General features: G+C 40.9%; 1 long non-coding RNA gene across 6 annotated transcripts in view; it reads left to right on the top strand.

The window, feature by feature from the left end:
• Positions 1-888: 888 nt before the first annotated feature.
• Positions 889-22,584, top strand: part of LOC103345162 (uncharacterized) — a 37,435-nt gene continuing 15,739 nt past the window's right edge. For 2 of the 6 annotated variants that reach the window (XR_011381600.1, XR_515159.3), the window contains exons 1-6: positions 889-2,710; positions 2,856-3,032; positions 10,924-11,083; positions 11,207-11,266; positions 14,979-15,144; positions 15,253-15,366. This is a non-coding gene — a long non-coding RNA (uncharacterized lncRNA). Of the gene's footprint in view, positions 2,711-2,855; positions 3,033-10,923; positions 11,084-11,206; positions 11,267-14,978; positions 15,145-15,252; positions 21,067-22,584 lie in introns of those variants that run through there. The other 4 variants (XR_007915117.2, XR_011381602.1, XR_007915118.2 and 1 more) reach the window with 4 other exon arrangements.

Genomic DNA, 22,584 nt, shown 5'->3' with positions numbered 1-22,584 from the left:
GTGCCCTGCACCATTTTGTGCTCCCTCCTACGTGCTCCCCTTTGTTGGCCCAAGTTCTCATCCTATAACTTTGTCATTCATATTGTCATTCATAGCTTGCCTTGGAGAAATTTCTCTGGTCTCTCCGATCTTAGGTACTGGTGAAAGGGACATAGCATCACTGATTACCTGGTGTTCATGCACATATGTAGTAGCTTTGGGATCCGCAAGGAGAGAAGGCCTACATTTCCAGGAATGGAGAGTCCCTGACTGCACTTCAGGGAACGAAAAGTCCTTGTCAAGGTCCCCGCGGGTGCCTAAAGGTCAACCAGTGAGGATCAGACCTGCCTCAACCTTTAACCCCCATGCCCTGTATCTATAAAAGGAGCTCTCCCAACCTCTGATGCATGACTTCCCCGGCCCCTTCCCTGTTGGGACTCGGGAACCTCGCCAGGGAGCAGAATCCCAATAAAAGCCTGTATATTGATTCATCTGGCTGGGAAGATTTGTTACACGCCGGACACCTTGCAATACGTAAATGATGGAAAATTGCTTTGGGAAGTGTAGTAAGTAGACTGAAGCACTGACTTGTTACATTTTCGATAGCTGCATCAGAACTTCTCTGATTGGCCCCAGCATTCTAATCGTATCCATGGCCTTTGGTCACTCCTTGGCAAAATGTCACATTAAGCCAAGAACAGGGGCTATTACTACAGACTCCTTTCTTCTCTGCCCTCTTTCCCAGGATTGCTCTTCAAGCTGTACCATGGAGCCCCATCCCTGGTGGGTAGGGCCTACTCACAGGGCAAAAGGGAGGAGCACATATGTGTCATAATGAGCATTATGTCATAGCATGGTTTGTGACATAAAAGCTGTGATAGGCCTGGATATGTTCCAGTTGCTCCTATTTCCACTCTGAGAAGAGCAGCAGCTAGAAGCATCTTCCACAAATGTCAGAAAGGCTACCAAAAATTTTTGGGATTCATCTCCAGGCTACTCCTTTGGCTATTCCTCCAAATCAGCCGCACCCCTCCGATCCTCCACACCAGCCTCACCCTCCTCCCGACCCTCCATGTCAGCCCCACCATTGTGGTCATTCATGCCAGCTCCACCCTCTTTCTGTCCCTTCACACCACCCTCAAACTTCTGGCCCTACATCCCAGCTTCCCCCTCCTTGTCCTCCTGCTGGGCCTCTCAGTGCTCCTGGTCCTCCACCCCATCCTCACCCTCCTTCTGGTCCTTCCCTCCAGCTTGCCAAACCTTCAGATTCTGTACCCCGGCTTCCCTTCCCTTGTCATTCACTCTACCTTAACCCCCCTGTTATTCCACATGAGCCTCACCCTCCTTCTGGTCCGGCACCCTGGCCTCGCCGTCCTGGCCTCCCACACTGGCATCACCGTCCTCCTTCTCTAAGCCAGCTCCCCCCTTCTTATTCTCCATCCGGCCCTCACCTTTCTCTTCCACCCAGCCCTCACCCTCCTTCTCATCCTCCACCCCAGCTTCATCCTCCTTCTCGTCCTCCACCCCTGGCTCACCTTCCTCTTTGTCCCACATCCCAGCTTCACTCTCCTCATCCTCCACCCCTGCCCCACACTCCTTCTTGTCCTCCACTTGAGCCTCTCCCTCCTCAGCCTCGACATCCTCCTCCTCTTGCTCGACCCCAACCACACTCTCTCTCTCATCCTCCACCCCAATCTCATCCTCCTTATCATTTTTCTCCTCCTCCAACCCAGCCTCAAGCCCCTTCTCATCCTAAAGCCCAGCTTCACCCTGCTTATTGTCCAGCCCAGCCTCACTCTGCTCCTCATCCTACAATCCGGCTTCACCCTGCTCATCTTGCAGCCCAGCTTCAGCTGGATGTTCTAAGCCACCCTCATCCTCCTCGTTCTTCAACTCGGCCTCACCCTCCTTCTGACCCTCAGCCCCAGACTCACCCTCCTGTCCCTCTAATCCGGGCTTACCCTCCTCTTCCGGCATCCCCTCCACACCCTCCTGCTCATCTCACCTACCGACCTCACCATTCTTGTATTCCTAAACCCCGGCCCCAACCCCGTGCTCAGCTTCCACGCAAGCCTTTTTCTCCCTTTCTTTCACCTTGGCCTCATGCTCCTGACTCTTCATACCCACTTCAGGCTTGTTTTCCTTCACTACATCAGTCTTCCACTCCTTGTCACCCTTCACGCCATCTTCAAACTCCTGCTGTCAGTGCATCCTGGCATCCCTCTCCTGCAAATTTCCCTCTCTCTCCTGGCCCTCCATGCCAGCCTCACCCTCCCTTGGATCCTCCATCCAAGTCTCTCCCTCCTTCTGATATATTTCCTGATTATTCTCCAGTCCTCCTATCTGATGAGTCTTCTGAGAATTCCAGCATAGAGGAGATCACACCCGCATGCAGTGAATGTCTCTCAGATTTCTGCTCCACATTTCCCCCCACTCTTGATAATAACTCTGCCAATGACTTGGCCTCATTTCAATTCATAATCAGCTCTTCTGTTCCTACCAAACCTCCCCTTTTCCTCCCTGTGAATTTGCCTCCCCTTTCCAGTTCCCCCTCTGACTTCTCCTTGAGTCCTCCTGACAGCCCTACTTATTAGTCCCCTGTACTCCACCCTGTAAATCCAGTCACCTCATGATTCATGAATCTCCTCTGAAGGGATATTCTCCCTCCTGCTGGGCCAGTTCTGGTACATCTCACAATGGAAGCACTCTGGATGTCCAGCAGCCTGACCAGGTGGGTATAGGTAATGTAGATGATGGAAAACCAGCTCTCATCCTGAAATGTCATCTTGGTTAGTTACAAGACCCCTCATTGTGAAGAGATCACAGTTATTTGAGCACTGTGTGTACTTTCACTCCATCTTGTTCACTCTCTTCAGATGCCAGAGAAACTCAAAAATTGCCTTTTCTCCAGACAGCCTGCTTCAGCCTCTCTCTGTATATACTGGTTTCCTCATGGAATGTAGTTGTTTCCACTGAACAAAATGGAGGAAGAATGATAGAGAGGAGATGGAAGGCGAAGAGGGGAGTCATCGCCTCTGTTCTCCTGCAGGAGGGTAAGACTTAGTGCTCTGCCCTGGATTAAAGTGAGTGGAAGAAACAGTGAACCCTGAGAACCACACATAAGACATGAGAATCCTGCTATAGATATGGGAGCTTGTGAGTTGTTTGTTTGGGGATTTACCCTTCTTGCTTTGGCCTGGTTCCACCTGTATTCTGTTTTCCTTTATTTTGGATTCCACAACCAAGCCAAGACTTCATTCCTGCAAGAAGGGGTAGGGACCGTCATTGTATTCTCATCAACACTCTCAATGCTAGGCCTCCTAGTTTGTTGCATTTACTTGCAGTGTGAAAGACACTAGCCTGTACAAGGCAAAACCAGATCCAGATTCTCCCCAGAGGATAGCATCAACTTAACTGATATTTGCTAAATGTGCTCTCCTCAAATTGATATATCAATTCAATACAACCTCAACCAGGAGATCTTCAAACTTTCACAAGCTAATCCTACTTTATAAAAGAATGGAAGAACAGCCAGATTCTATTAAAAAATGTTTGTTTTGTACATAAATCTCTTTTAACTTTTATAAAACCTATTATATTACTGGTGTTAAACAATTTGATTATGATTTTTGTGTGGGTTTCTTTGCATATGTACTGCTTGGCCTTACATGGAACTTCTTGTTGTACGACTTTACAGTTTTCATCATGTTTAAGAATAATTCATCCACTCATTCTTTACATATTTTATGATTCTCCACTCCTGTTCCTCACTTTAAGAACTTGTATGTTAACAGTTGTTTGTCCAGAAATCACTGAGGCTTTGTGCATTTTTGTTGATTTTTTTGCCCATTTCTGCTTCAATCTGGATGATTTCTATTTTAATATCTTCAAGTTCACTGATCTAATAACCACATCCAATCAAGTTTTATCTCAATTTTATTTTTACATTTAGGATTTTCATTTGGTTCTTTTTTATACCTACCACCTCCCTCATTATGTTCATATTTTCTTTTCAGTTCTTTAATAGGTGGATAGCAACTATTTTAAAGGTATTGAAGTTAATTTCATAACCACAGTCCCTTTTTCTTCTGTTTCCATGTGTTGATATTTCTCCTTTCCATGGATCCCATTGTCCTAATTCTTGACTTACCTCTATTTCTAATCATTTTTGAATAACGGTGTCCATTGTGAGCTTGAGTGATTAAATTTTTGCCTTGTTTTGAAAACTTTCAAGTTTTCTAGCTGCTAGTATGAATACTTGTGGTTCAGCTTGATAATTTTAAACACTGTTTTTAGGCTTTGGTAAGGGTAGCCTTTGTCTATGTAATGAAATTTTAGCAGAAACCATAGCTTGTCTTTAAAATGACTCTCCACATTACAGAGCCAAGTGCAGAGTTGGTGGCCAAGCACTGCAGAAAGAGCCAGCAGCGCGCATTTCTGGGCAGCCACCAGAAGCCATAGATGTTCCCCACATACCAGTGACCATCTGTACCTGGGTCCCACATTACAGCAGCAGGGGCTGGGAAGCAGTGTAGATTGGCAGCTCATTTGGGCCAGCAGCTTCTTGAATGATAAGCTGTTTGCCAAGGAGCAGAGCCAGTGGATAAAGCAATTAAACTCATGCAAGTAAATGTACAAGTCCCAGGTAAAAGCCTCTATGAGAAGGCTAAAAAAACCTTGAAAACAGAATCCAACATGCTAACCATTCAAAATCCACTCACTGTCTATGAGATGTGTACAGGTAATTTCATGATTTCATAGAACTGTTTAGAATTGACAAGTCCCCAAATACAAATGACTGACTATAAATTATGTTGACTGAGGATAGTCTTTTTTTGAGACAGTTACATTTTCTGGAACTCTTTAAGGTTTCTTACCATAAATGCATCAGTATTTTTTCAGAGCAGTAAGAGAACAGTCACCTAAATTCATGGTTTATGTGATAAAATTTGAACAAGGTAAGATCAGGATTCAAGACAGCCATATTGAGAAGTTCAATGTCCATTCTATCATCCACTGGGACAACCCAAGACAATTGCTCCTGGAGGCATGTTATCAAGCAGGAGCACCTGAAACAGGAAATTAATAGTGGGAACACAGTAGACTCTCATAGCAGGCACAGCACTATAGAGGATAAAAAGGAACAAACCAAATCAGCAGTGTCTGACGTCTTGGCCCCATGGCTGGGGGATTCCCTGAAGAGAAGAGTAACAGCACAGCCCATCTGCGTGAATCCCTTGCCCAGGCAACTCTCCCTAGAGAGGACTTCAACCACTACAGCCCAGCAACTCAGTAAGTAGAGCTCCCTGGAAGATCAATGGCTCTTTTGCTTAAGAGAATGTACTCACCTGGTCTCTTTCCCACCACTCAGTGCAAGGACTATGGCCCTCTGATGCTGTCTTGTGGAGGAGTAACTGTCACAATCCAACTGGTCCCAACAGGGCAACAGCAACCTCAATACCTTAGGTCACCCAGCTCTGTGCACCTTAGTGGACAGTGACAGCAAGGGGAGTTGGCAGAGTCAGCTCTAGGACTCTGCAAGTGAGGTGCCTGCCACATGAGATTTGGGGGTCATTCTCTTCCCAACTTTTTCCCCTCCCTTGACCACTGAAAGCATTTATTGGGGGCTCTGTGCCCAGGGACTCAATCAGAGTTCCTATGCACTCACACGGCTCAGGACCCCCAGTACCCTGAATGATCTCACAGTAGGATTAGGGTATGAAATACAGAGAACGTGGTTGCTCTTAATGGTGTGCATGTCTGCATGGTGGAGGTGCACTAGAATGGTCTGCTCACTCTGAACAGTGAATCACTTTTTTTCCTCTGGCACAATGAAGGGCTAGAGACTACACTCCAGTTGGTTTCAGCCTTTGCCCTCCTACAGTAGCCAGATGTGCTGTACCATACCCATCTATGGTGTTACAGTGGACTTCAGCTCCCCCCATGGACAGTGGACAGAACTTTCTAGTAACATTCAGATCACTGGGACTTGGAATGAGTTTTCCATGCTATGCTTAATACAACATATTGACACCTTTGCTGGTATCTCTAGTCCAGGAATTTCTGTGATTTACCCAGGTGCAATGTGAGGATCCTGGCCCCAACCATTCTCACAGAAGCTGACAGATTTTGGGTGTTGCTGCTCACTTGTTGCTCAGGCTTGAGCTTTCTGCATCTAGCTCAGCCCAAAAACATCCCATGTAGAGTAGCTTATGAGAACTTGTCCTACTATTACAGAGCCAAGTTCATTTTTCCAGATACAGTCACCCTCTCTGACAGCATCTGTAGGACCTACCTCCTTCACCCAACATTAGCACGACTCTCGGAACTTTGGATCTAGGCAGTAGCCAGGGGCTTCTTAGATCATCCATTTCCTGGATCCAATGCTGATCTTGCAGTCCAAGCCCCTAAGTTGGATCCTGGCTGGGAGTCCATAACCAGGCATACCTTTAGCATCAGCAGCATCTGAGAATCTCTTCACACCGGGCCTTCCCTTAGGAGACAGCTTGAGATGCATGTAACAGGGATCTTGTTGACTGCACTGAGCCATAGAAACAGCCCACATCTCTACTGTGGCTACTACCAACTACAGCAAATAAAGGTATAGGGTGGCTATACTACAAAAATGCTATTGGAACTAAAGCTAAAGCAGTCTACCAAACCAATACGCAGAGGCACATCTCCAGATAAAAACTTCAATTAAAAAACCATCTAAAAATTATAGAAACAATGGCCCTCACCATTATATGCAAAAATCCATGTAGAAACAGGAAATATGGATAAACATGGCAGTAGGGTTCTCCCAAAAGGATCTCATTAATAGCAGACTGTGAAGAAAGTAAAGTTTGCAAAACTACATGAGAAAAAATTCAAAAGAATGATTGTAAGGTTACTCAAAGAGCTATAAGATAATACAGATAAGCAATTAGAATAAATTGTCATGTCAGTACATGACATAAATGAGAAATTCAACAAAGAAAAATGTTGAAAAGTAATCAAGCAAATATTAGGAATGAAGAAATAAACAAATAGGGGCTGACATTGTGACATAGTGGGTTAATGTATCGCCTTCAATATTGGCATCCCATATAGGCATTGGTTCATGTCCAAGTTGTTCGACTTCTATTCAAGCTCCTTGCCAATGCATCTGGGAATGTAACTGCATCCATGCAGGAGGCCTAGACGAAACTCCTGGCTCCTGGCTTTAGCCAGACCCAGTGCTGACTGTTGTGATCATTTAGGGAGTGAATCAGTGGGCAGAAGATCTCTTCCTGTCTTCCTCTCTCTCTGTAACACTGCTTTCAAAAGATAAATCTTAAAAACAAATGAATTAAGCAAAAATACAGTGAATTGGAAATCTTTAACAACACATTTGGTGACTTAGAGAAAGAATATTTGATCCAGAAGTTTGGTCTCTGAAATGTCTCTGTCAGACAATAAAAAGAATTGTAGAAAGAATTAAACAGTGTTCAAGATCTGTGGTACACAAACAATCCAATATATAAGTCTTTGGAATTCCTGAAGGAATGGAAAAATGGTTTAGATAACCTATTCAAAGAAATAATAGCATAAAACACCCCCAATTTGGAGGAAGATACAGACATCCCAGGAAAGGAAGTACATAACACCAAGTAGGCCTGATCAGGAAAGATCCTAACCATTATACATTATAGTCAAATTTCAAATGTAAAAGATACAGAAGGCATCATATAATTTTCAAAAGGGAAGCTCTAGGCCTCTTTTACTCAATTTTATTTTTATTAACATAGAATAGATTTCATGTAGTTCATACTCCCATTACATTGATGACAGATTTTGCTACAGAAACACTATTGGCTAAGAGAGAATGAATACATAGAGTTCAAGTTCTGAAAGGAAAAAACTGCCAATCCAGAATACTTTGTCCAGCAAACGTCTCATTAATAAATGAAGGTGAAATAAAAACCTTCCAAAATAAGCAAAAAATTGAAAGAAAGAATTGGTCCTCACCTGGCCAGTCTTACATATGATACTTTAGGATGTACTACATACAGAAACAGAGAAAGGCAATCAGCAACATAAAAGGATATGAAAATAGAAAACCTACTAGTTAAAGACCAAAAGAGATTCAAAGCAAACAATAGAAAGTTGTATGGAAAAACAGCAAGATGCAGTAAAAAATAGTGTATGTAGTGGACTAAATAGTGTATGTAGTGTACTAAATTCCCCAATTAAAACATACAGACTGGATAAATCTTTAAAAATATACTCAAATGTCTTATGCCTACAAGTACAGGCCCACACAGACTGAAAATGAAAGAATGGAAAATATTTCATGCAAGTGAAATCAAAAGCAAACAGAAGTAGTTATATCACATAAGACAAAATAGGTTTTGAGATTAAAACTGTTAAAAGAGACCAACCAACAGCCAACTTTAGCGGCTGGGATTTATCTCCATGAGCTGAGGACACCTTGCCTGGGATCATTCAGAGATATTGAGTAAATGCCTGTGGCCTCACATTGATGTCTAGACATCAGCAGGTCGGTGATGCAGGCATGTAACTGGGGCCATGACCATAATGTAGTGACAACTGTCAGAGATTCAACTATTTTATCATTGTAACCAACTTACAATCATGGAACTTGATGATACACTAAAGTACTTTCCCTGGTTCTTTACCCAGCACACTGTAGAAGTAAGCCACCTGTTACTTTTGTATCTCAGAGTGCATCTTGTCCTTCTTACCTATTTATTTATTTGAAAGAGAGAGAGAGAGAGAGAGAGAGAGATTGAGATTGATTGATTCTGCATCTGTTGATTCACTTCCCAAGCTGTCATAACCAAAGGAGCCTGGAACTCCATCCAAATCTCCCACATGGGTGCAGGGTCCTGACACTTGGGCAATCTGATGCATTCCCAGGTGCATTAGCAGGTGGTTGAATTGAAAGTAGAGCAGCTGGAACTTAAATCAGCATTATTGGGGATGACAGCATTGCAAGTTGTGGCTTAATCTACTGTGTTACAATACTGACCCCTGCTTATTGTAAAATCTTTAACATATACAGCATTCCCATGAGACATAGGTTGACATCATGGGAAAGGAAATAGGAACAGTAATTCTAAAACATCAGAAAAACAGCTAATATTCATAAAACACATTCTGGGGATTTGATATCTGCTGAAAGTATTAGTGCTCACTCATTGCTAAGGAGAAAGTACAAAAAACTCAAATAATGTCAGAAAAATATAATTGGATGAGCTAAGTCATGAAAGTCAAGATTAAATAATGTAAAAATGTACTAAAGTTATCTGATTGGTCTAGAAAGCTTAAAATTAAAAATGACCCATTGGGGACCAGCGCTGTGGTATAGCGGGTAAAGCTGCCACCTGCGGTGCTGGCATCCCATATGGGCACCGGTTCAAGTCCCGGCTGCTCCACTTCCAATCCAGCTCTCTGCTATGGCCTGGGAAAGCAGTAGAAGATGGCCCAAGTCCTTGGGCCCCTGCACCCATGTGGGAGACCCAGAAGCAGCTCTGGCTCCTGGCTTCAGATTAGCAGCTTCAGCTGTTGGGGAGTGAACCAGAGGATGGAAGACTTCTCTCTCTCTCTCTCTCTCTCTCTCTCTCTCTTTCTCTCTGCCTCTCCCTTTCTCTGTGTAACTCTGACTTTCAAATAAATAAATAAATCTTTGAAAAGATAAGTAAAAATGACCCTGAGCCATTTGGGTAGAGAGTGAAACAAGACTTTACAAGGTACACCTTGCAGCATGTTCAAAGTATTAGGAAACAGAAATTTGATAATTTTTATTTTTAAAAAATTGTTAGAATATTTGTTGGGTAGAAAAAATGAGGGATCATTCATCTGCTTGTTCACTTCTCAAATGGCTGCAATGGCCTGGGCTGGGCCAGGCTAAAGTAGGAACCAGGAGCTTCATTAGGTTTCCAGCACACATGGCATGGACACAAGCACTTGAGCTGTCTGCTGCTGCTTTACCAAGCACATTACCGGGGAGCTGCATTGGAAGTGCAGCAGCCAGGACACAAACCAGTGCTATGATATCAAGTGCTGTTATCACGAGCAGTGACTTAAATTTCTAGGCCTTGGTGCTGGCCCATACCATTTTTTGTAAAGGTTTATTTATCAGAGAGAGAGGAGTGTGTGCTACAAAATGCTTGGGCTGAAACCACTAGCAAGAAGCTCCATCAAGGCCTTTCACATGGGTAGTGGGGAACAAAGCACTTGGGCTGTCATTTACTGCCATACACATGCATGAGCAGGTAGTTGGGTCAGAATCAGAGAAGCCAAACTTGAAAGGCCCCAGAAAGATGCCACGTTAGCACATACAAACATTGGTTGACACTGTCAGAAAATGAGGAATAGCTTTCAGGCAGTGGATCAGGATGAAAAACAATGAGCTAATAAGTAATTGTTTCATACAATTAACTGTTCAATGTGTTTCTACCTGTTGAAAATGTGTCTGGAAACACACATGTCCAGCATGAGTGAATGAATGAAAGAATAAAGTGAAACAAACTCACGGTAAGGAGAATGGAATTTCTCAGGGGCTTTACAGGTTGGAAAATTGAGAGTTGATGAATGTGTAAAAAGTCACTGCAGATGGGTTTCATACAATGTGAATAACACTTAAAACTCCTGTACTAAAAATATTGATAAGAGAAGAAATTGTGTTTATACATGTATTTAATTACATTTTAAAATAGAAAACTGGAAAGAAACTATAAAATCTTCAAGTAATTTAGATTAATAAAAATTATTCTCTTCTTTTTATATCATTCTACTGTAATGTATGAGAAACACTGGTCTGAATGCTTTCAAGCGTAAAATACGTGCAGATTTGTGACTGCACGTGTGTGTGTTTGTGTGTCTTTGCAAGTAGGCATCTATTCAAAGTGATAGAAATCTCCAATTTATTTTAAAATCTTTGATACTTTATTGTTGCAGGTGGATGTAAATGTAGAAGCACCTAGCTCCTGTGTGTAGAGTCTCTACAAGCAGTTTCTCTCTTGGATCCATGGTGGTCTACTAGTCAAGCTCGATCCAGAGAATCTGTAAGATGTCTTAGCGCTGGATTACATTGGAAGCCAAAATGGGTTTGTGAGAGGTGAGATTTCCTGGTAGAAAGTAGCATAAAGAAAAACTGGACAGGAGTATAGTTTAGAATGTGTCTGATGTGTTTTGAAATATTACATATGAACTCAAGTTAACACTGGGCTTATGTTTTCAGAAAGGAGAAAAGAGGAAGATTCCAGGCCATCAAGCAGGACATTCAGTAAGGAGTTATAAGGTAGTTGTTCCAAACACAAATGTATTCAACTCTGTTTCCCTGTAATGTAAGCACGTCCTGAAACAGACTTCTTGTGGGCAAATTAGTGAGTGGAAGAATTAATAAAATACAGGAAGAGCAAGAACACAGACCTAAAGTCAGTGTTTAAAGTGCTTACTAAAGCTAGACCTGTTACCTTTCTGTTTCTATTCAAATAAACTCTATTATATAAGATCCATAAAGGGGTCAATATCACAGTATTAGATGATCTAATTGTGATTGCCAGGGACTTTTGGAGGAAATGAAGAACTGGGTAACCAGTAGGGAATAGTTGTAAATATTTATGGCATTCAGTGTGATAATATTTGATATTCTTATTGCCTGTGCTTAAAAGTAAGTATGCTGTGACAACAAAGTATATTTACACCAAATATCTTGACTAAAAATAATGTTAGATCACCATGTTGCTTAGATTTTGATTATTCTATCTGTTCATACATAATAGTAGCCACATTGGTCTAAATGGTTTTTCATATAGGAACCTCAAATTTTGGTGGGTGTGTTAAAGCAAAAAGAAAGAAACACATGCACACACAAGATTTCAGTTCAAGGCTTCTTTAAAATAGGAAAGTTTGTTGCCTTTTTTTGAAGTTTTTTAAGGAAATGATTGCCAATGCAAGGTCCAATCATCAGATTGTATCCTCCTGGGTCTGTGACAAGAGTTCAACCATGTGTAGTGGGTGTGCTAAGAAGTCTATACTCCATATATCATTCCTTCATAATATCAGTAACATCAGTCTCAATGTTTTCACAGATGAAACAGATGCAGGTGTGTGTCTGTGGCTTTGAGTTCTGGCATCCAATCTGAAGTGGCAGAAATTTCTGAACCCATCTAAAATGTTTGCTAGTTTGTTGGTGCCAGTAGACATCAATGAAAAAGCACCTAGGTCCTGTGTGTGATGTCTCTAAACCACTTTCTGGTCAGATCCAGGTATATCTGCTAATTAGCACATTCCAGAGAAGCAGGGACAGTTTCTTAACATTAGAATATATTCGAAGCCAAAAGTGGATTGTGAAAGGTAATATTTTATGGAAGAAAATGGCATAATGACAAATTAACAGGAAAACTACTCAAACAGTACTCTATACTTTGTGTGTCTGTGTGGGTGTAATATTAAGTTGATCTTCTGTATAAAAAGATAATTGGGGCCAGCACCATGGCTCACTAGGCTAATCCTCCGCCTGTGGCGCCGGCACCCCAGGTTCTAGTCCCGGTCAGGGAGCCCCAGTTGCTCCTCTTCCTGTCCAGCTCTCTGCTGTGGCCCGGGAGTGCAGTGGAGGATGGCCCAAGTCCTTGGGCCCTGCACCTGCATGGGAGACCAGGAGAAGCACCTGGCTCCTGGCTTCGGATCAGTGCTGTTTGTCAGCCACAGCGCGCCGCCTGCAGCGGCCATTGGGGAGTGCACCAACGGAAAAGGAAGACCTTTCTCTGTGTGTGTCTCTCTCACTGTCCATTCTGCCTGTCAAATAAATAAATAAAAAAGAGATAATTGAAAATGAATCTTGATGAAGAATGGGATGGGAGAGGGAGTGGGAGATGGGATGGTTGTGGGTGGGAGGGAGGTTATGGGGGAAAAGCTACTATAATTCAAAAGTTGTATTTTGGAAATTTATATTTATTAAATAAAAGTTGAAAAAAAAAAGAAAATGGCATAATGAAAAAAATTGCACAAGAGCTCCTGAGTTTAGAGTTTTTGAAATCCTATATATAAGCTTCTTAGTAACATTGGATAGGTGTTCAGAAAGGAAAAAGGAAATGTACTTTCAGTCATAGAGCAGGACATTTGTAAGGAATTACAAAGTAGTTCTTCAAAACAAAAAATGTGTCCAACTGTGTTTCTCTCTGTTGTAAGCACATACTTACTGAAACAAATTTGTTGTGCATAAGTTAGTGAGTAGGAGAATGAATAAAGTGCCTAATGAGCAACAATGGAGACCTAAAGTCAGTGTTTTAAGCTTACTGAAGCCAGAGATGCTCCTTTCTGTATAGCAGTCCTCCTCTTACTTCCATTCAAATAAACTCTATGATATATGGTCTTTAAAGAGGTCAATACCACAGTGCCAGGTAATCTAACTGTGACTGCCAGGGAGTATATGCAGAAAATTAAGTATTTGGTGTGTAGGGAAATGTCACAAATATTGATTGATTACATTCAGTGTGAATATACTTAACATTTTCATTATCTCTGCTTTAAAATGATATGACAGTGCAAATATTTTCTATGCTTACTAAAACAATCTCTAAGATAACCATTTTACTTAGATTATATGAAATGGTTATTCTATCTGTTAGTGTATTCATGATAGTGGTCACTTGAATCTGACTGACATTTGAATGGGAAACTCATATTTGTGTGTGTGTGTGTAAAAGGGAGACAAATACACACACAAATTACAATTTGGGACTTCTTTAAAGTACAGTATATTCTTTCAAAGTCTTTTTTTTAAAAAACTTTTATTTAATGAATATAAATTTCCAAAGTACAGCTTATGGATTACAATGGCTTCCCCCCCATAACGTCCCTCCTACCCGCAACCCTCCCCTTTCCTACTCCCTCTCCCCTTCCATTCACATCAAGATTCATTTTCAATTCTCTTTATATACAGAAGATCAGTTTAACATACATTAAGTAAAGATTTCAACAGTTTGCTCCCACACAGAAACACAAAGTGAAAAATACTGTTTGAGTACTAGTTATAGCAACAAATCTCAATGTACAGCACACTAAGGACAAAGATCCTACATGAGGAGTAAGTGCACAGTGACTCCTGTTGTTAACAAATTGACACTCTTGTTTATGGCGTCAGTAATCAACCTAGGCTCTTGTCATGAGCTGCCAAGGCTATGGAAGCCCCCTGAGTTCACTGACTCTGATAATTTTTAGACAAGGCCATGGTCAAAGTGGAAGTTCTCTCCTCCCTTCAGAGGAAGGTACCTCCTTCTTTGATGACCTGTTCTTTCCACTGGGATCTCACTCATGGAGATCTTTCATTTAGGTCTTTTTTTTTCCCAGAGTGTCTTGGCTTTCCATGCCTGAAATACTTTCATGGGCTTTTCAGCCGGATCCGCATGCCTTAAGGGCTGATTCTGAGGCCAGAGTGCTGTTTAGGACATCTGCCATTCTATGAGTCTGCTGTGTATCTCGCTTCCCATGTTGGATCGTTCTCTCCCTTTTTGATTCTATCAGTTAGTATTTGCAGACACTATTCTTGTTTATGTGATCCCTTTGGTTCTTAGTCCTATCATTACGATCAATTGTGAACAGAAATTGATCACTGGGACTAGTGAGATGGCATTGATACATGCCACCTTGATGGGATTGAATTGGAATCCCCTGGTATGTTTCTAACTCTACCGTTTGAGGTAAGTCAGCTTGAGCATGTCCCGAATTGCACATCTCTTCCCTCTCTTTATTCTTTCAAAGTCTTTTTAAGAAAATGGCCAAGGTGAGTTCCATTTATCAGACAGTATTCTTCTGGTCTGACACATTATGGTGAACCCTTCAGTGGCAATGCTAGAAAATATTACTCTGTTTTTTATTCCAACATAATAGTGACAAAACTGGTCTCAGTGTTTTCACAGATATAATATATATAGGTTTGTGTGGTTTTGAGTGTGTGTATCTAAATTGAACTGGTAGAAGTTTCTGAGTACTTCTAAAATGGTTTCTAGCTTGGTACAGGTGGTGTCAATGAAGAAAACCCAGCTCCTGTGTGTCATCTCCACAAATCATTTCTTGGTAGAATTCAGGGATGTCTACTAGTCAGGCTCACTCCAGACAAGCTGCAACAGATGCCTTAGCACTGGATTACATTGGAAACCAAAATGGAATTGTGAGGTGAGATTTCATAGTAGAAAGTCATATAAAGAATATTTTGACAGGAGCTATAGAATTTAGAATGTGTTCTGAAATACTACATGTTAAGTCCCTGTTATCGTTGTGCAGGTGTTCTCAGAAAGGGTAAAGGAGGAATAGCTTCCACACCACAGAGTAGCACATACAAAAGGAGTTATGAATTGTTCCAAACAGCAAATGTGTTCAACTGCATTTTTCTGTAAGGTAAGCAAATCCCGAGACAAACATCTTATGTGCAAATTAGAATTGAAGAATTAACAAACTACATAAAGAGCAAGAATACAGACCCAACTTTATTCCTAAATCTTCATATATGAAATACATGAAACCTGTATAATTTAAAGAATATTAAAAATAAATAATGATAAAAAGATTACTAGTGAAAAAATAAAGTCAGTGTTTTCAGTGCTTACTAAATCTAGAGCTGCTTCCTTTCTGTATAGTAGTCCTAGTCTTGTTTCTGTTATGGAAATAAGGTAAATGAAGGGGTCAATATCACAGTACCAGGTAGTTTAATTGTGACTGCCAGGGATTATTTGAAAGCAATGAAGAATTGGAAAATGTGTGGGAAAGCTTACAACAAAGATTTATTGCATTCAGTGTGAATATACTTAATATTCTTATTAACTATGCTTAAAGTTAAGGATGATATCACAACAGAAATTATATTTGCATCTATTAAAATCACACCTAAGAGGAATGTATATGATCACCATATTACTTGGATTATGAAATGATTATTCAGTCTTAATTTATTTATTATAGTGGTCACGTTGTTCTCAATGATTTTTCATACAGGAACTTCAAATGCCAGTGTGTTTGAAGGCGAAAGAGAGAGAAAGATACAGAACACACACACACACGCACACACACACACAAAGATTTCAGTTCTGGGCTTCTGCTTTAAAGTAGGAGAGGTTGTTTCTTTCATTCAAAGTTTTTCAAGAAAATAATTGTCAGGCTGAGATCCAATCATAGACCACATCCTCCTGGGTTTGTGACAAGATATTAACCCGATTAATTGAGTATGTTAGGAAAATATTATTCTCAGTTTCTTATCCTTCATAATATTGGAAATCAATGTTTTCATAGATAAAATATATAGAGGATTGTGTGTGTGTGTGTTTGTGCATGTGTATGACTTTGAGTGTGGGTTTCTAGTTTGAAGTAGTTGAAATTTCTGACTCCTAATATGTTTGATAGATTGTTGTTTGCACATAGGTTTCAGTGAAGAAGCACACAGCTCCTCTGTCAGGTCTCCACAGACCATTTCCAGGTGGGATCCAAGGATATCTAGTAATCAAGCTTGCTCCAGAGAAGCTGCTACAGATGTCTTAGGCACTGGAGTCTATTAGAAGCCAAAAATGGGATTGTGAGAGATGAGATTTCATGACAGAAAATGGCATAAAGAAAAGTTGGGCAGGGGCTATACAGTTTAGAATGTGTTTTGATATATGAACTCCTATTAATACCTGTCAGTTAGTTGTTCTCAGAAAGGAGGAAAAGCTTCCAGGTCATAGAGCAGAACATAGAGTAAGGAGTTAAAAAGTAGTTGTTCCAAACAAAACATGTGTTCAGCTGTGTTTCTCTCTGATGTAAGCATGTCCTGAAACAAATTTTTTGTGCCTAAGTCAGTGAGTGGAAGAATTAATAAAGTACATTGTGAGCAATAACATATACCTAAAGTTCACTTTTTAAATATGTTTTATTTGAGATATATGTTTCATATATTTCATTTATACAGGTTCATAAATATAGTGGCATCCACCCACCATCCCTCCTGCCCACTCTCCAACCCTTCCTCCTCATCCCTCTCAGATTCCCACTCCTAATTTTTACAGACTTATTTTCAGTATACTTAGTGATTGCATAGATATGCATACCTTAAGTAAAAGAGTTTGACAAATAGTATGAAGAGAAAAGAAAAGAAATTACCATTCCTCAGTGAAAGAGACAAGGGCTATAAGTAATCATTGATTCTCCAAATATTGATTTCATTCCAATACATTATATTTCAGGTACTCTATTAGTTACCTTCGATCAGAGAAAACATATGAAATCCGTCTTTTTGGGACTGGCTTATTTGACTAAGTGTAACTGCTTCCAGTTACAAATATCTTGTTGCAAAAGACAGGATTACATTTTTTTTAAAGATTTACTTATTTATTTGAAAGAGTTAAACAGAGAGAGACAAGAGGCAGAGAGACAGAGAGGTCTTCCATCCACTGGATCACTCCACAATTGGCTACAACAGCCAGTGCTGTGCAGATCCAAAGCCAGGAGCCAGGAGCTTCCTCCAGGTGTTCCTATGCAGATGCAGTGGCCCAAGGACTTGGGCCATCTTTTACTGCCTTCCCAGGCAATAACAGAGAGCTGGATAGGAAGTGGAGCAGCTGGGTCTTGAACCCGTGCCCATATGGAATGCTGGTACTGCAGGTGGTGGCTATACCCGGTATGCCACAGCACTGGCCCCCAGGATTACATTTTTTACAGCTTAGTAGTACTCCATAGTTTATATATACCATTATTTCTCTATCCAGTCAACAGTTGAAGGACATCTGGATTTTATTACATATCTTAACAACTGTGCTGCAATGAACATGAGGATAACAGATAACTCTTTCATATCTTGATTTCTTTTGGTTTGGGTAAATTCCCAGGAGTGGGATGGTTGGATCATATGGTAGATCATTAGTCAGATTTCTGAGGTATCACCATCCTGTCTTCCACAGCATTTGTGCCAGTTTACTTTCCATATTTCAAATGCTATATCTAAAAATTTAGATGATGGGCAATTTCCATATGGTTTTAGGAATAAAACAGATATTTATTCATCTTAACATACAGACATTTATTCTAATCTCATGTCATGTTAACTTTTTTCATTAACTGACTTTAGAATTGTATTACATATAAAATTTCACAATTTCCATACCCTAACCGTCAAAGGCAAGTCACAGATCCTGGCCACATTCAATAGAAAATTATATAATTTGAGAACACCAAATTGCTTCTCGACCTTTTGGCTAAGATCAAGTGTGAGAACAACAAGAGATAGAAATCATTTGGGCCAACCTCAAGTGTCCACCCCAATTATATTGAGGGTCTTCCTTTATTAGTTTCTAAATTTTTATCATGAGTGAAGGTTAAGTTTTATCAAATGTTTATTTTGCATGTCTTTAGATTAGACTTAAGTTTAGAGTAGGGTGCCTTAGAATTATGTGGTTTGATCATCTTTATGCAGTTTTAAATACTTTTGTTACCTGACCCTCCCTTAATGGTGGGTAGAATCCCAGGGCCTCAGGCTTGAAGCCTCTGAGGCTCTGACCACCTCACCTTTGCCCGCAGCAGGTTGAGAAAAAAAAGTCAGCTCCTTATGCGTTCTCAAAGATCAATGAATTAAAACTCATCCAGACTTCTAGACTTCCTAGGGTTTGAGCTGAAGTGTGTGTATGCATGGTACAGAAGGAAACTCATGAAAATATCCTGTCTGAAATTAGTAAGACCTTAAGGGGACATCAATCAACTTCCTGTTTTAATCTCTTCACCTCTAGCTTCTACGTTCTTTTTTAAAAGATTTGTTTATTTATTTTGAATGTCAGAGTTAGAGAGGAGAGAGAAAGAAAGAGAGAAAGGGAGAGAGAAAGAGAGAATCTTCCATCTGCTAGTTCACTCCTCCAGATGGCTGTAACAGCCAGCATTGGGCAGGCTGAGGCCAGGAGCCAGATGCTTCATCCAGGTCTCACCTGTGGGTGAGAGGAGCCTAAGCACTTGATTCATCTTCTGCTGCTTTTCCCATGACATTAGCAGGGAGCTGTGTCAGAAATGGAACCGCCCAGACATGAATTGGCACCAATATATGATGTGGACATTGCAAGAGGCAGCTTTATCCATTACACCACAATGCCAACCCCAGGCTCTGAGTTCTTAGCCCTTCAAATTATGATCTGAATGATGGTTACCCCACAGAAGTGAGGAGGATCCAGAAAGGTAGATCTGGCAGAGATGACAACACAACACTCAATCTGTTACAGCATGTGAGGACAGACATGAGACCCACTGACAACCACTGGGAATAGCTTATAATCTCTTTATTTATTTTTTTTTTATTTTTGACAGGCAGAGTGGACAGTGAGAGAGAGAGAGTCAGAGAGAAAGGTCTTCCTTTACCGTTGGTTCACCCTCCAATGGCTGCTGTGGTTGACACGCTGCAGCCGGCGCACCTCGCTGATCCAAAGCCAGGAGCCAGGTGCTTCTCCTGGTCTCCCATGCAGGTGTAGGGTCCAAGCACTTGGGCCATCCTCCACTGCACTCCCAGGCCACAGCAGAGAGCTGGCCTGGAAGAGGGGCAACCGGGACAGAATCCAGCATCCCGACCGGGACTAGAACCTGGTGTGCTGGCACTGCAAGGTGGAGGATTAGCCTATTGAGCCACAGCGCCGGCCTATAATTACTTTAAATGTGGCCCCTGTTCCTCGGTCACCTCCTGCTTTCATCTTCTGGGCTTTGCTTAGGGATTGGCAATTCCCCAACCTAGTTCACATAGAACTGGGAAGGCCCACCTGCAGCTGCCCAGCTGTTCTATAAACAACTGACTGTGCATTTTAAAGCCAGGTAGACATTCCAAAATTTATATAAAAGATTCTTCTTGGAGTCTTTTGGATCCTCTATATATGGAATCGTGTCATCAATAAGTAGGGATAGTTTGATTTCCTCCTTCCCAATTTGAATCCTTTTGATTTCTTGTTCTTGCCTAAGTGCTCCGGCTAAAAATTCCACAAGACTATACTGAATATCAATGATGAGAGTGGGCATTTTTGGTTCCGGATCTCAGTGGGAATGCTTCCAACTTTTCTATACCCAGTTTGCTGGATTTTCTATCTGTGGAAACCCACCTTTCTCTCCCTACAAGGAGTAGGTTCCTACTTATCAGAACTTACTTAGGAGAAAGGAAACAGATTCTGAGGTGATAACCTCTGACTGGCCATCTGATTATTTGTATAAGTTAACATGACACAAAATGTAGGTAATATTTATATAGATATATTATTAATATGACAATTCAAAAGATTATAAAAGCTTATATCTGATCCTTTTGTTATCAGCCATGGTGGTTATCTTGGTTAAAAAAAAAAAAAGAACCTAGATACCTTTCAATAACTTTTGAGATAGTCCTTCCCAGCACGGGCCTAGAGGCCAAAAAGGGAGTTTTATAAACCCTTCAGATGTTTTTTAAAAATTGCATCTGCAGTACTGGATCTTCTCTAAAATCCTAACCACTAATTTTAAATACTATGTTTCTGATCTCTTTAAGATCAGTGGACTAGGTAAGACTGTCTAAAACTCGGGGGGAGGGAATCCTGGAAAATCTACAAAATGCCTAATGAAAAGCAGGAAAAAAATTAGTTACATGAAATTAAATGAGTTGATGAAATCTGAGGTCTTTCACTTAAAGAATTGTTGGTTCTGGATTTAAATGCTTCATTTTTTTAGTTTCAGGAAAACTTTTTCTTGTGATTTCTGTCATTTACAATGACTTGCTACAGTCTTATAACCAGAGAAGGAAGTGTTCACCTTCCTGTCTGCATAGCTAATTCCCCTCATATTCCAAAACGTTTATAAGTATTTCTGTGTGTGGCAATGTGATTGCATGAATTCCACAAGAATCTGTTCTCATAGCAGGATATAGTTAGAAACATTGGCATATCTAAATATCAGATATAAAATGCTTAGCTTGTAGAATTTCCAAGCCTGCAGTAATTAAATGGGCTTTAGTAGACTCTAAAACTTCAGAAGATTAGACACTGTAGTTAAAAAAAATCTTAGATTAGCCTTTTTTAAGTTTGATAATTTTCCAAAGCAAATTTTGTTACTTAATACAATCAATAAACTATAATATATGTGCTTTTAGACTGTAACTCTCTTCTTATGTTTTAGACTTGCTAACATTAAGTTTTCAGGGCATGATATTACTGTCTGGTTAGTCAATCTTTCATGCTGTAATTATATGAACAGTCAATTATAATGTGCCTATCATATTGTTTTTAGGATGTAAACTTGATTTATTACATTATTGGTGGTTTTGCTACATATTTTTCTAATTGAGTTTTATGCCTACTGCCTCTCAGAATTCTACAGAAGTATAATTCTCAGAAAGATAATGTTGGCCTTGCACTTTGAGGTGATGATTTGCACCTACAAACAGATAAAGCTAAGTTCTATATTGTGCTTCATGTAAAGTTACCCTAAGTACCGACCGGTGCTGTGGCTCACTAGGCTAATCCTCCACCTGCGGCGCCGGTACCCTGGGTTCTAGCCCTGGTTGGGGCACCAGGTTCTGTCCCAGTTGCTCCTCTTCCAGTCCAGCTCTCTGCTGTGGCCCAGGAAGACAGTGGAGGATGGCCCAGGTGCTTGGGCCCCTGCACCCGCATGGGAGACCAGGAGGAAGCACTTGGCGCCTGGCTTCAGATTGGCCCAGTGTGCTGGCCATAGCAGCCATTTGGGGGGTGAACCAATGGTAAAGGAAGACCTTTCTCTCTGTCTTTCTCTCTCACTAACTCTGCCTGTCCAAAAAAAAAAAAAAGTTACCCTAAGTACCACTCTTAAAACCTCTTTGTTTCTCAAATTTTGTTGGAAGCACTTTTGAAACTGTCAAGTGATCATCAGTTACTTCCCTCCCAGCATATGAGCAGATCAACAGTGAGGTCGAGTCCGACTGGGCAATGAGGGGCAAAAAAACCCTAGTTACAGGATGTTGATCAGCAATGTACACCAAAAATTATCTTGATCACAATTAAGAAACAAAGATGAAGACACTGGTAACAGTGCTAAACAAAATTGGATAAATCTAAGAGGTTCTAATGAGAGGGTTATCAATTTCAATACTAACTAAATATTATACTTGTTATTCTCATATATAGCACTAGAATCTATATATATCACCCATGAGATTCTGAGGAAACTCTTCAACCTCTTTGTACCTGAGAAGCAAGGATTAGGACTTGGGAGTATTCATCAAGGTGGCATGTACCAATGCCATCTCACTATTCCAAGTGATCAATTTCAGTTCACAATTGATCATAATGAAAGGACTAAGAGTCAAAGGGAGCACATAAACAAGTGTAGTACCTGCTAACACTAACCAATAGAATAAATAAAGGGGAGAGCGATCCAACATGGGAAGTGAGATACTCAGCAGACTCATAGAATGGCAGATGTCCTAAATAGCACTCTGGCCTCAGAATCAGCCCTAAAGGCATTCGGATCTGGCTGAAAAGCCCATGAGAGTATTTCAGGCATGGAAAGCCAAGACACTCTGGCAAAAAGATCTCTGTGAGTGAGATCCCAGTGGAAAGAACAGGTCTTCAAAGAAGGAGGTACCTTCCTCTGAAGGGAGGAGAGAACCTCCACTTTGACTATGAC

Source organism: Oryctolagus cuniculus, chromosome 13, assembly GCF_964237555.1.
Source record: "Oryctolagus cuniculus chromosome 13, mOryCun1.1, whole genome shotgun sequence".
In the NCBI taxonomy this organism is placed as follows: Eukaryota; Metazoa; Chordata; class Mammalia; order Lagomorpha; family Leporidae; genus Oryctolagus; species Oryctolagus cuniculus.
Note: the sequence above shows the minus strand (reverse complement) of the source record. Positions and strands in the feature narration are given on the sequence as shown.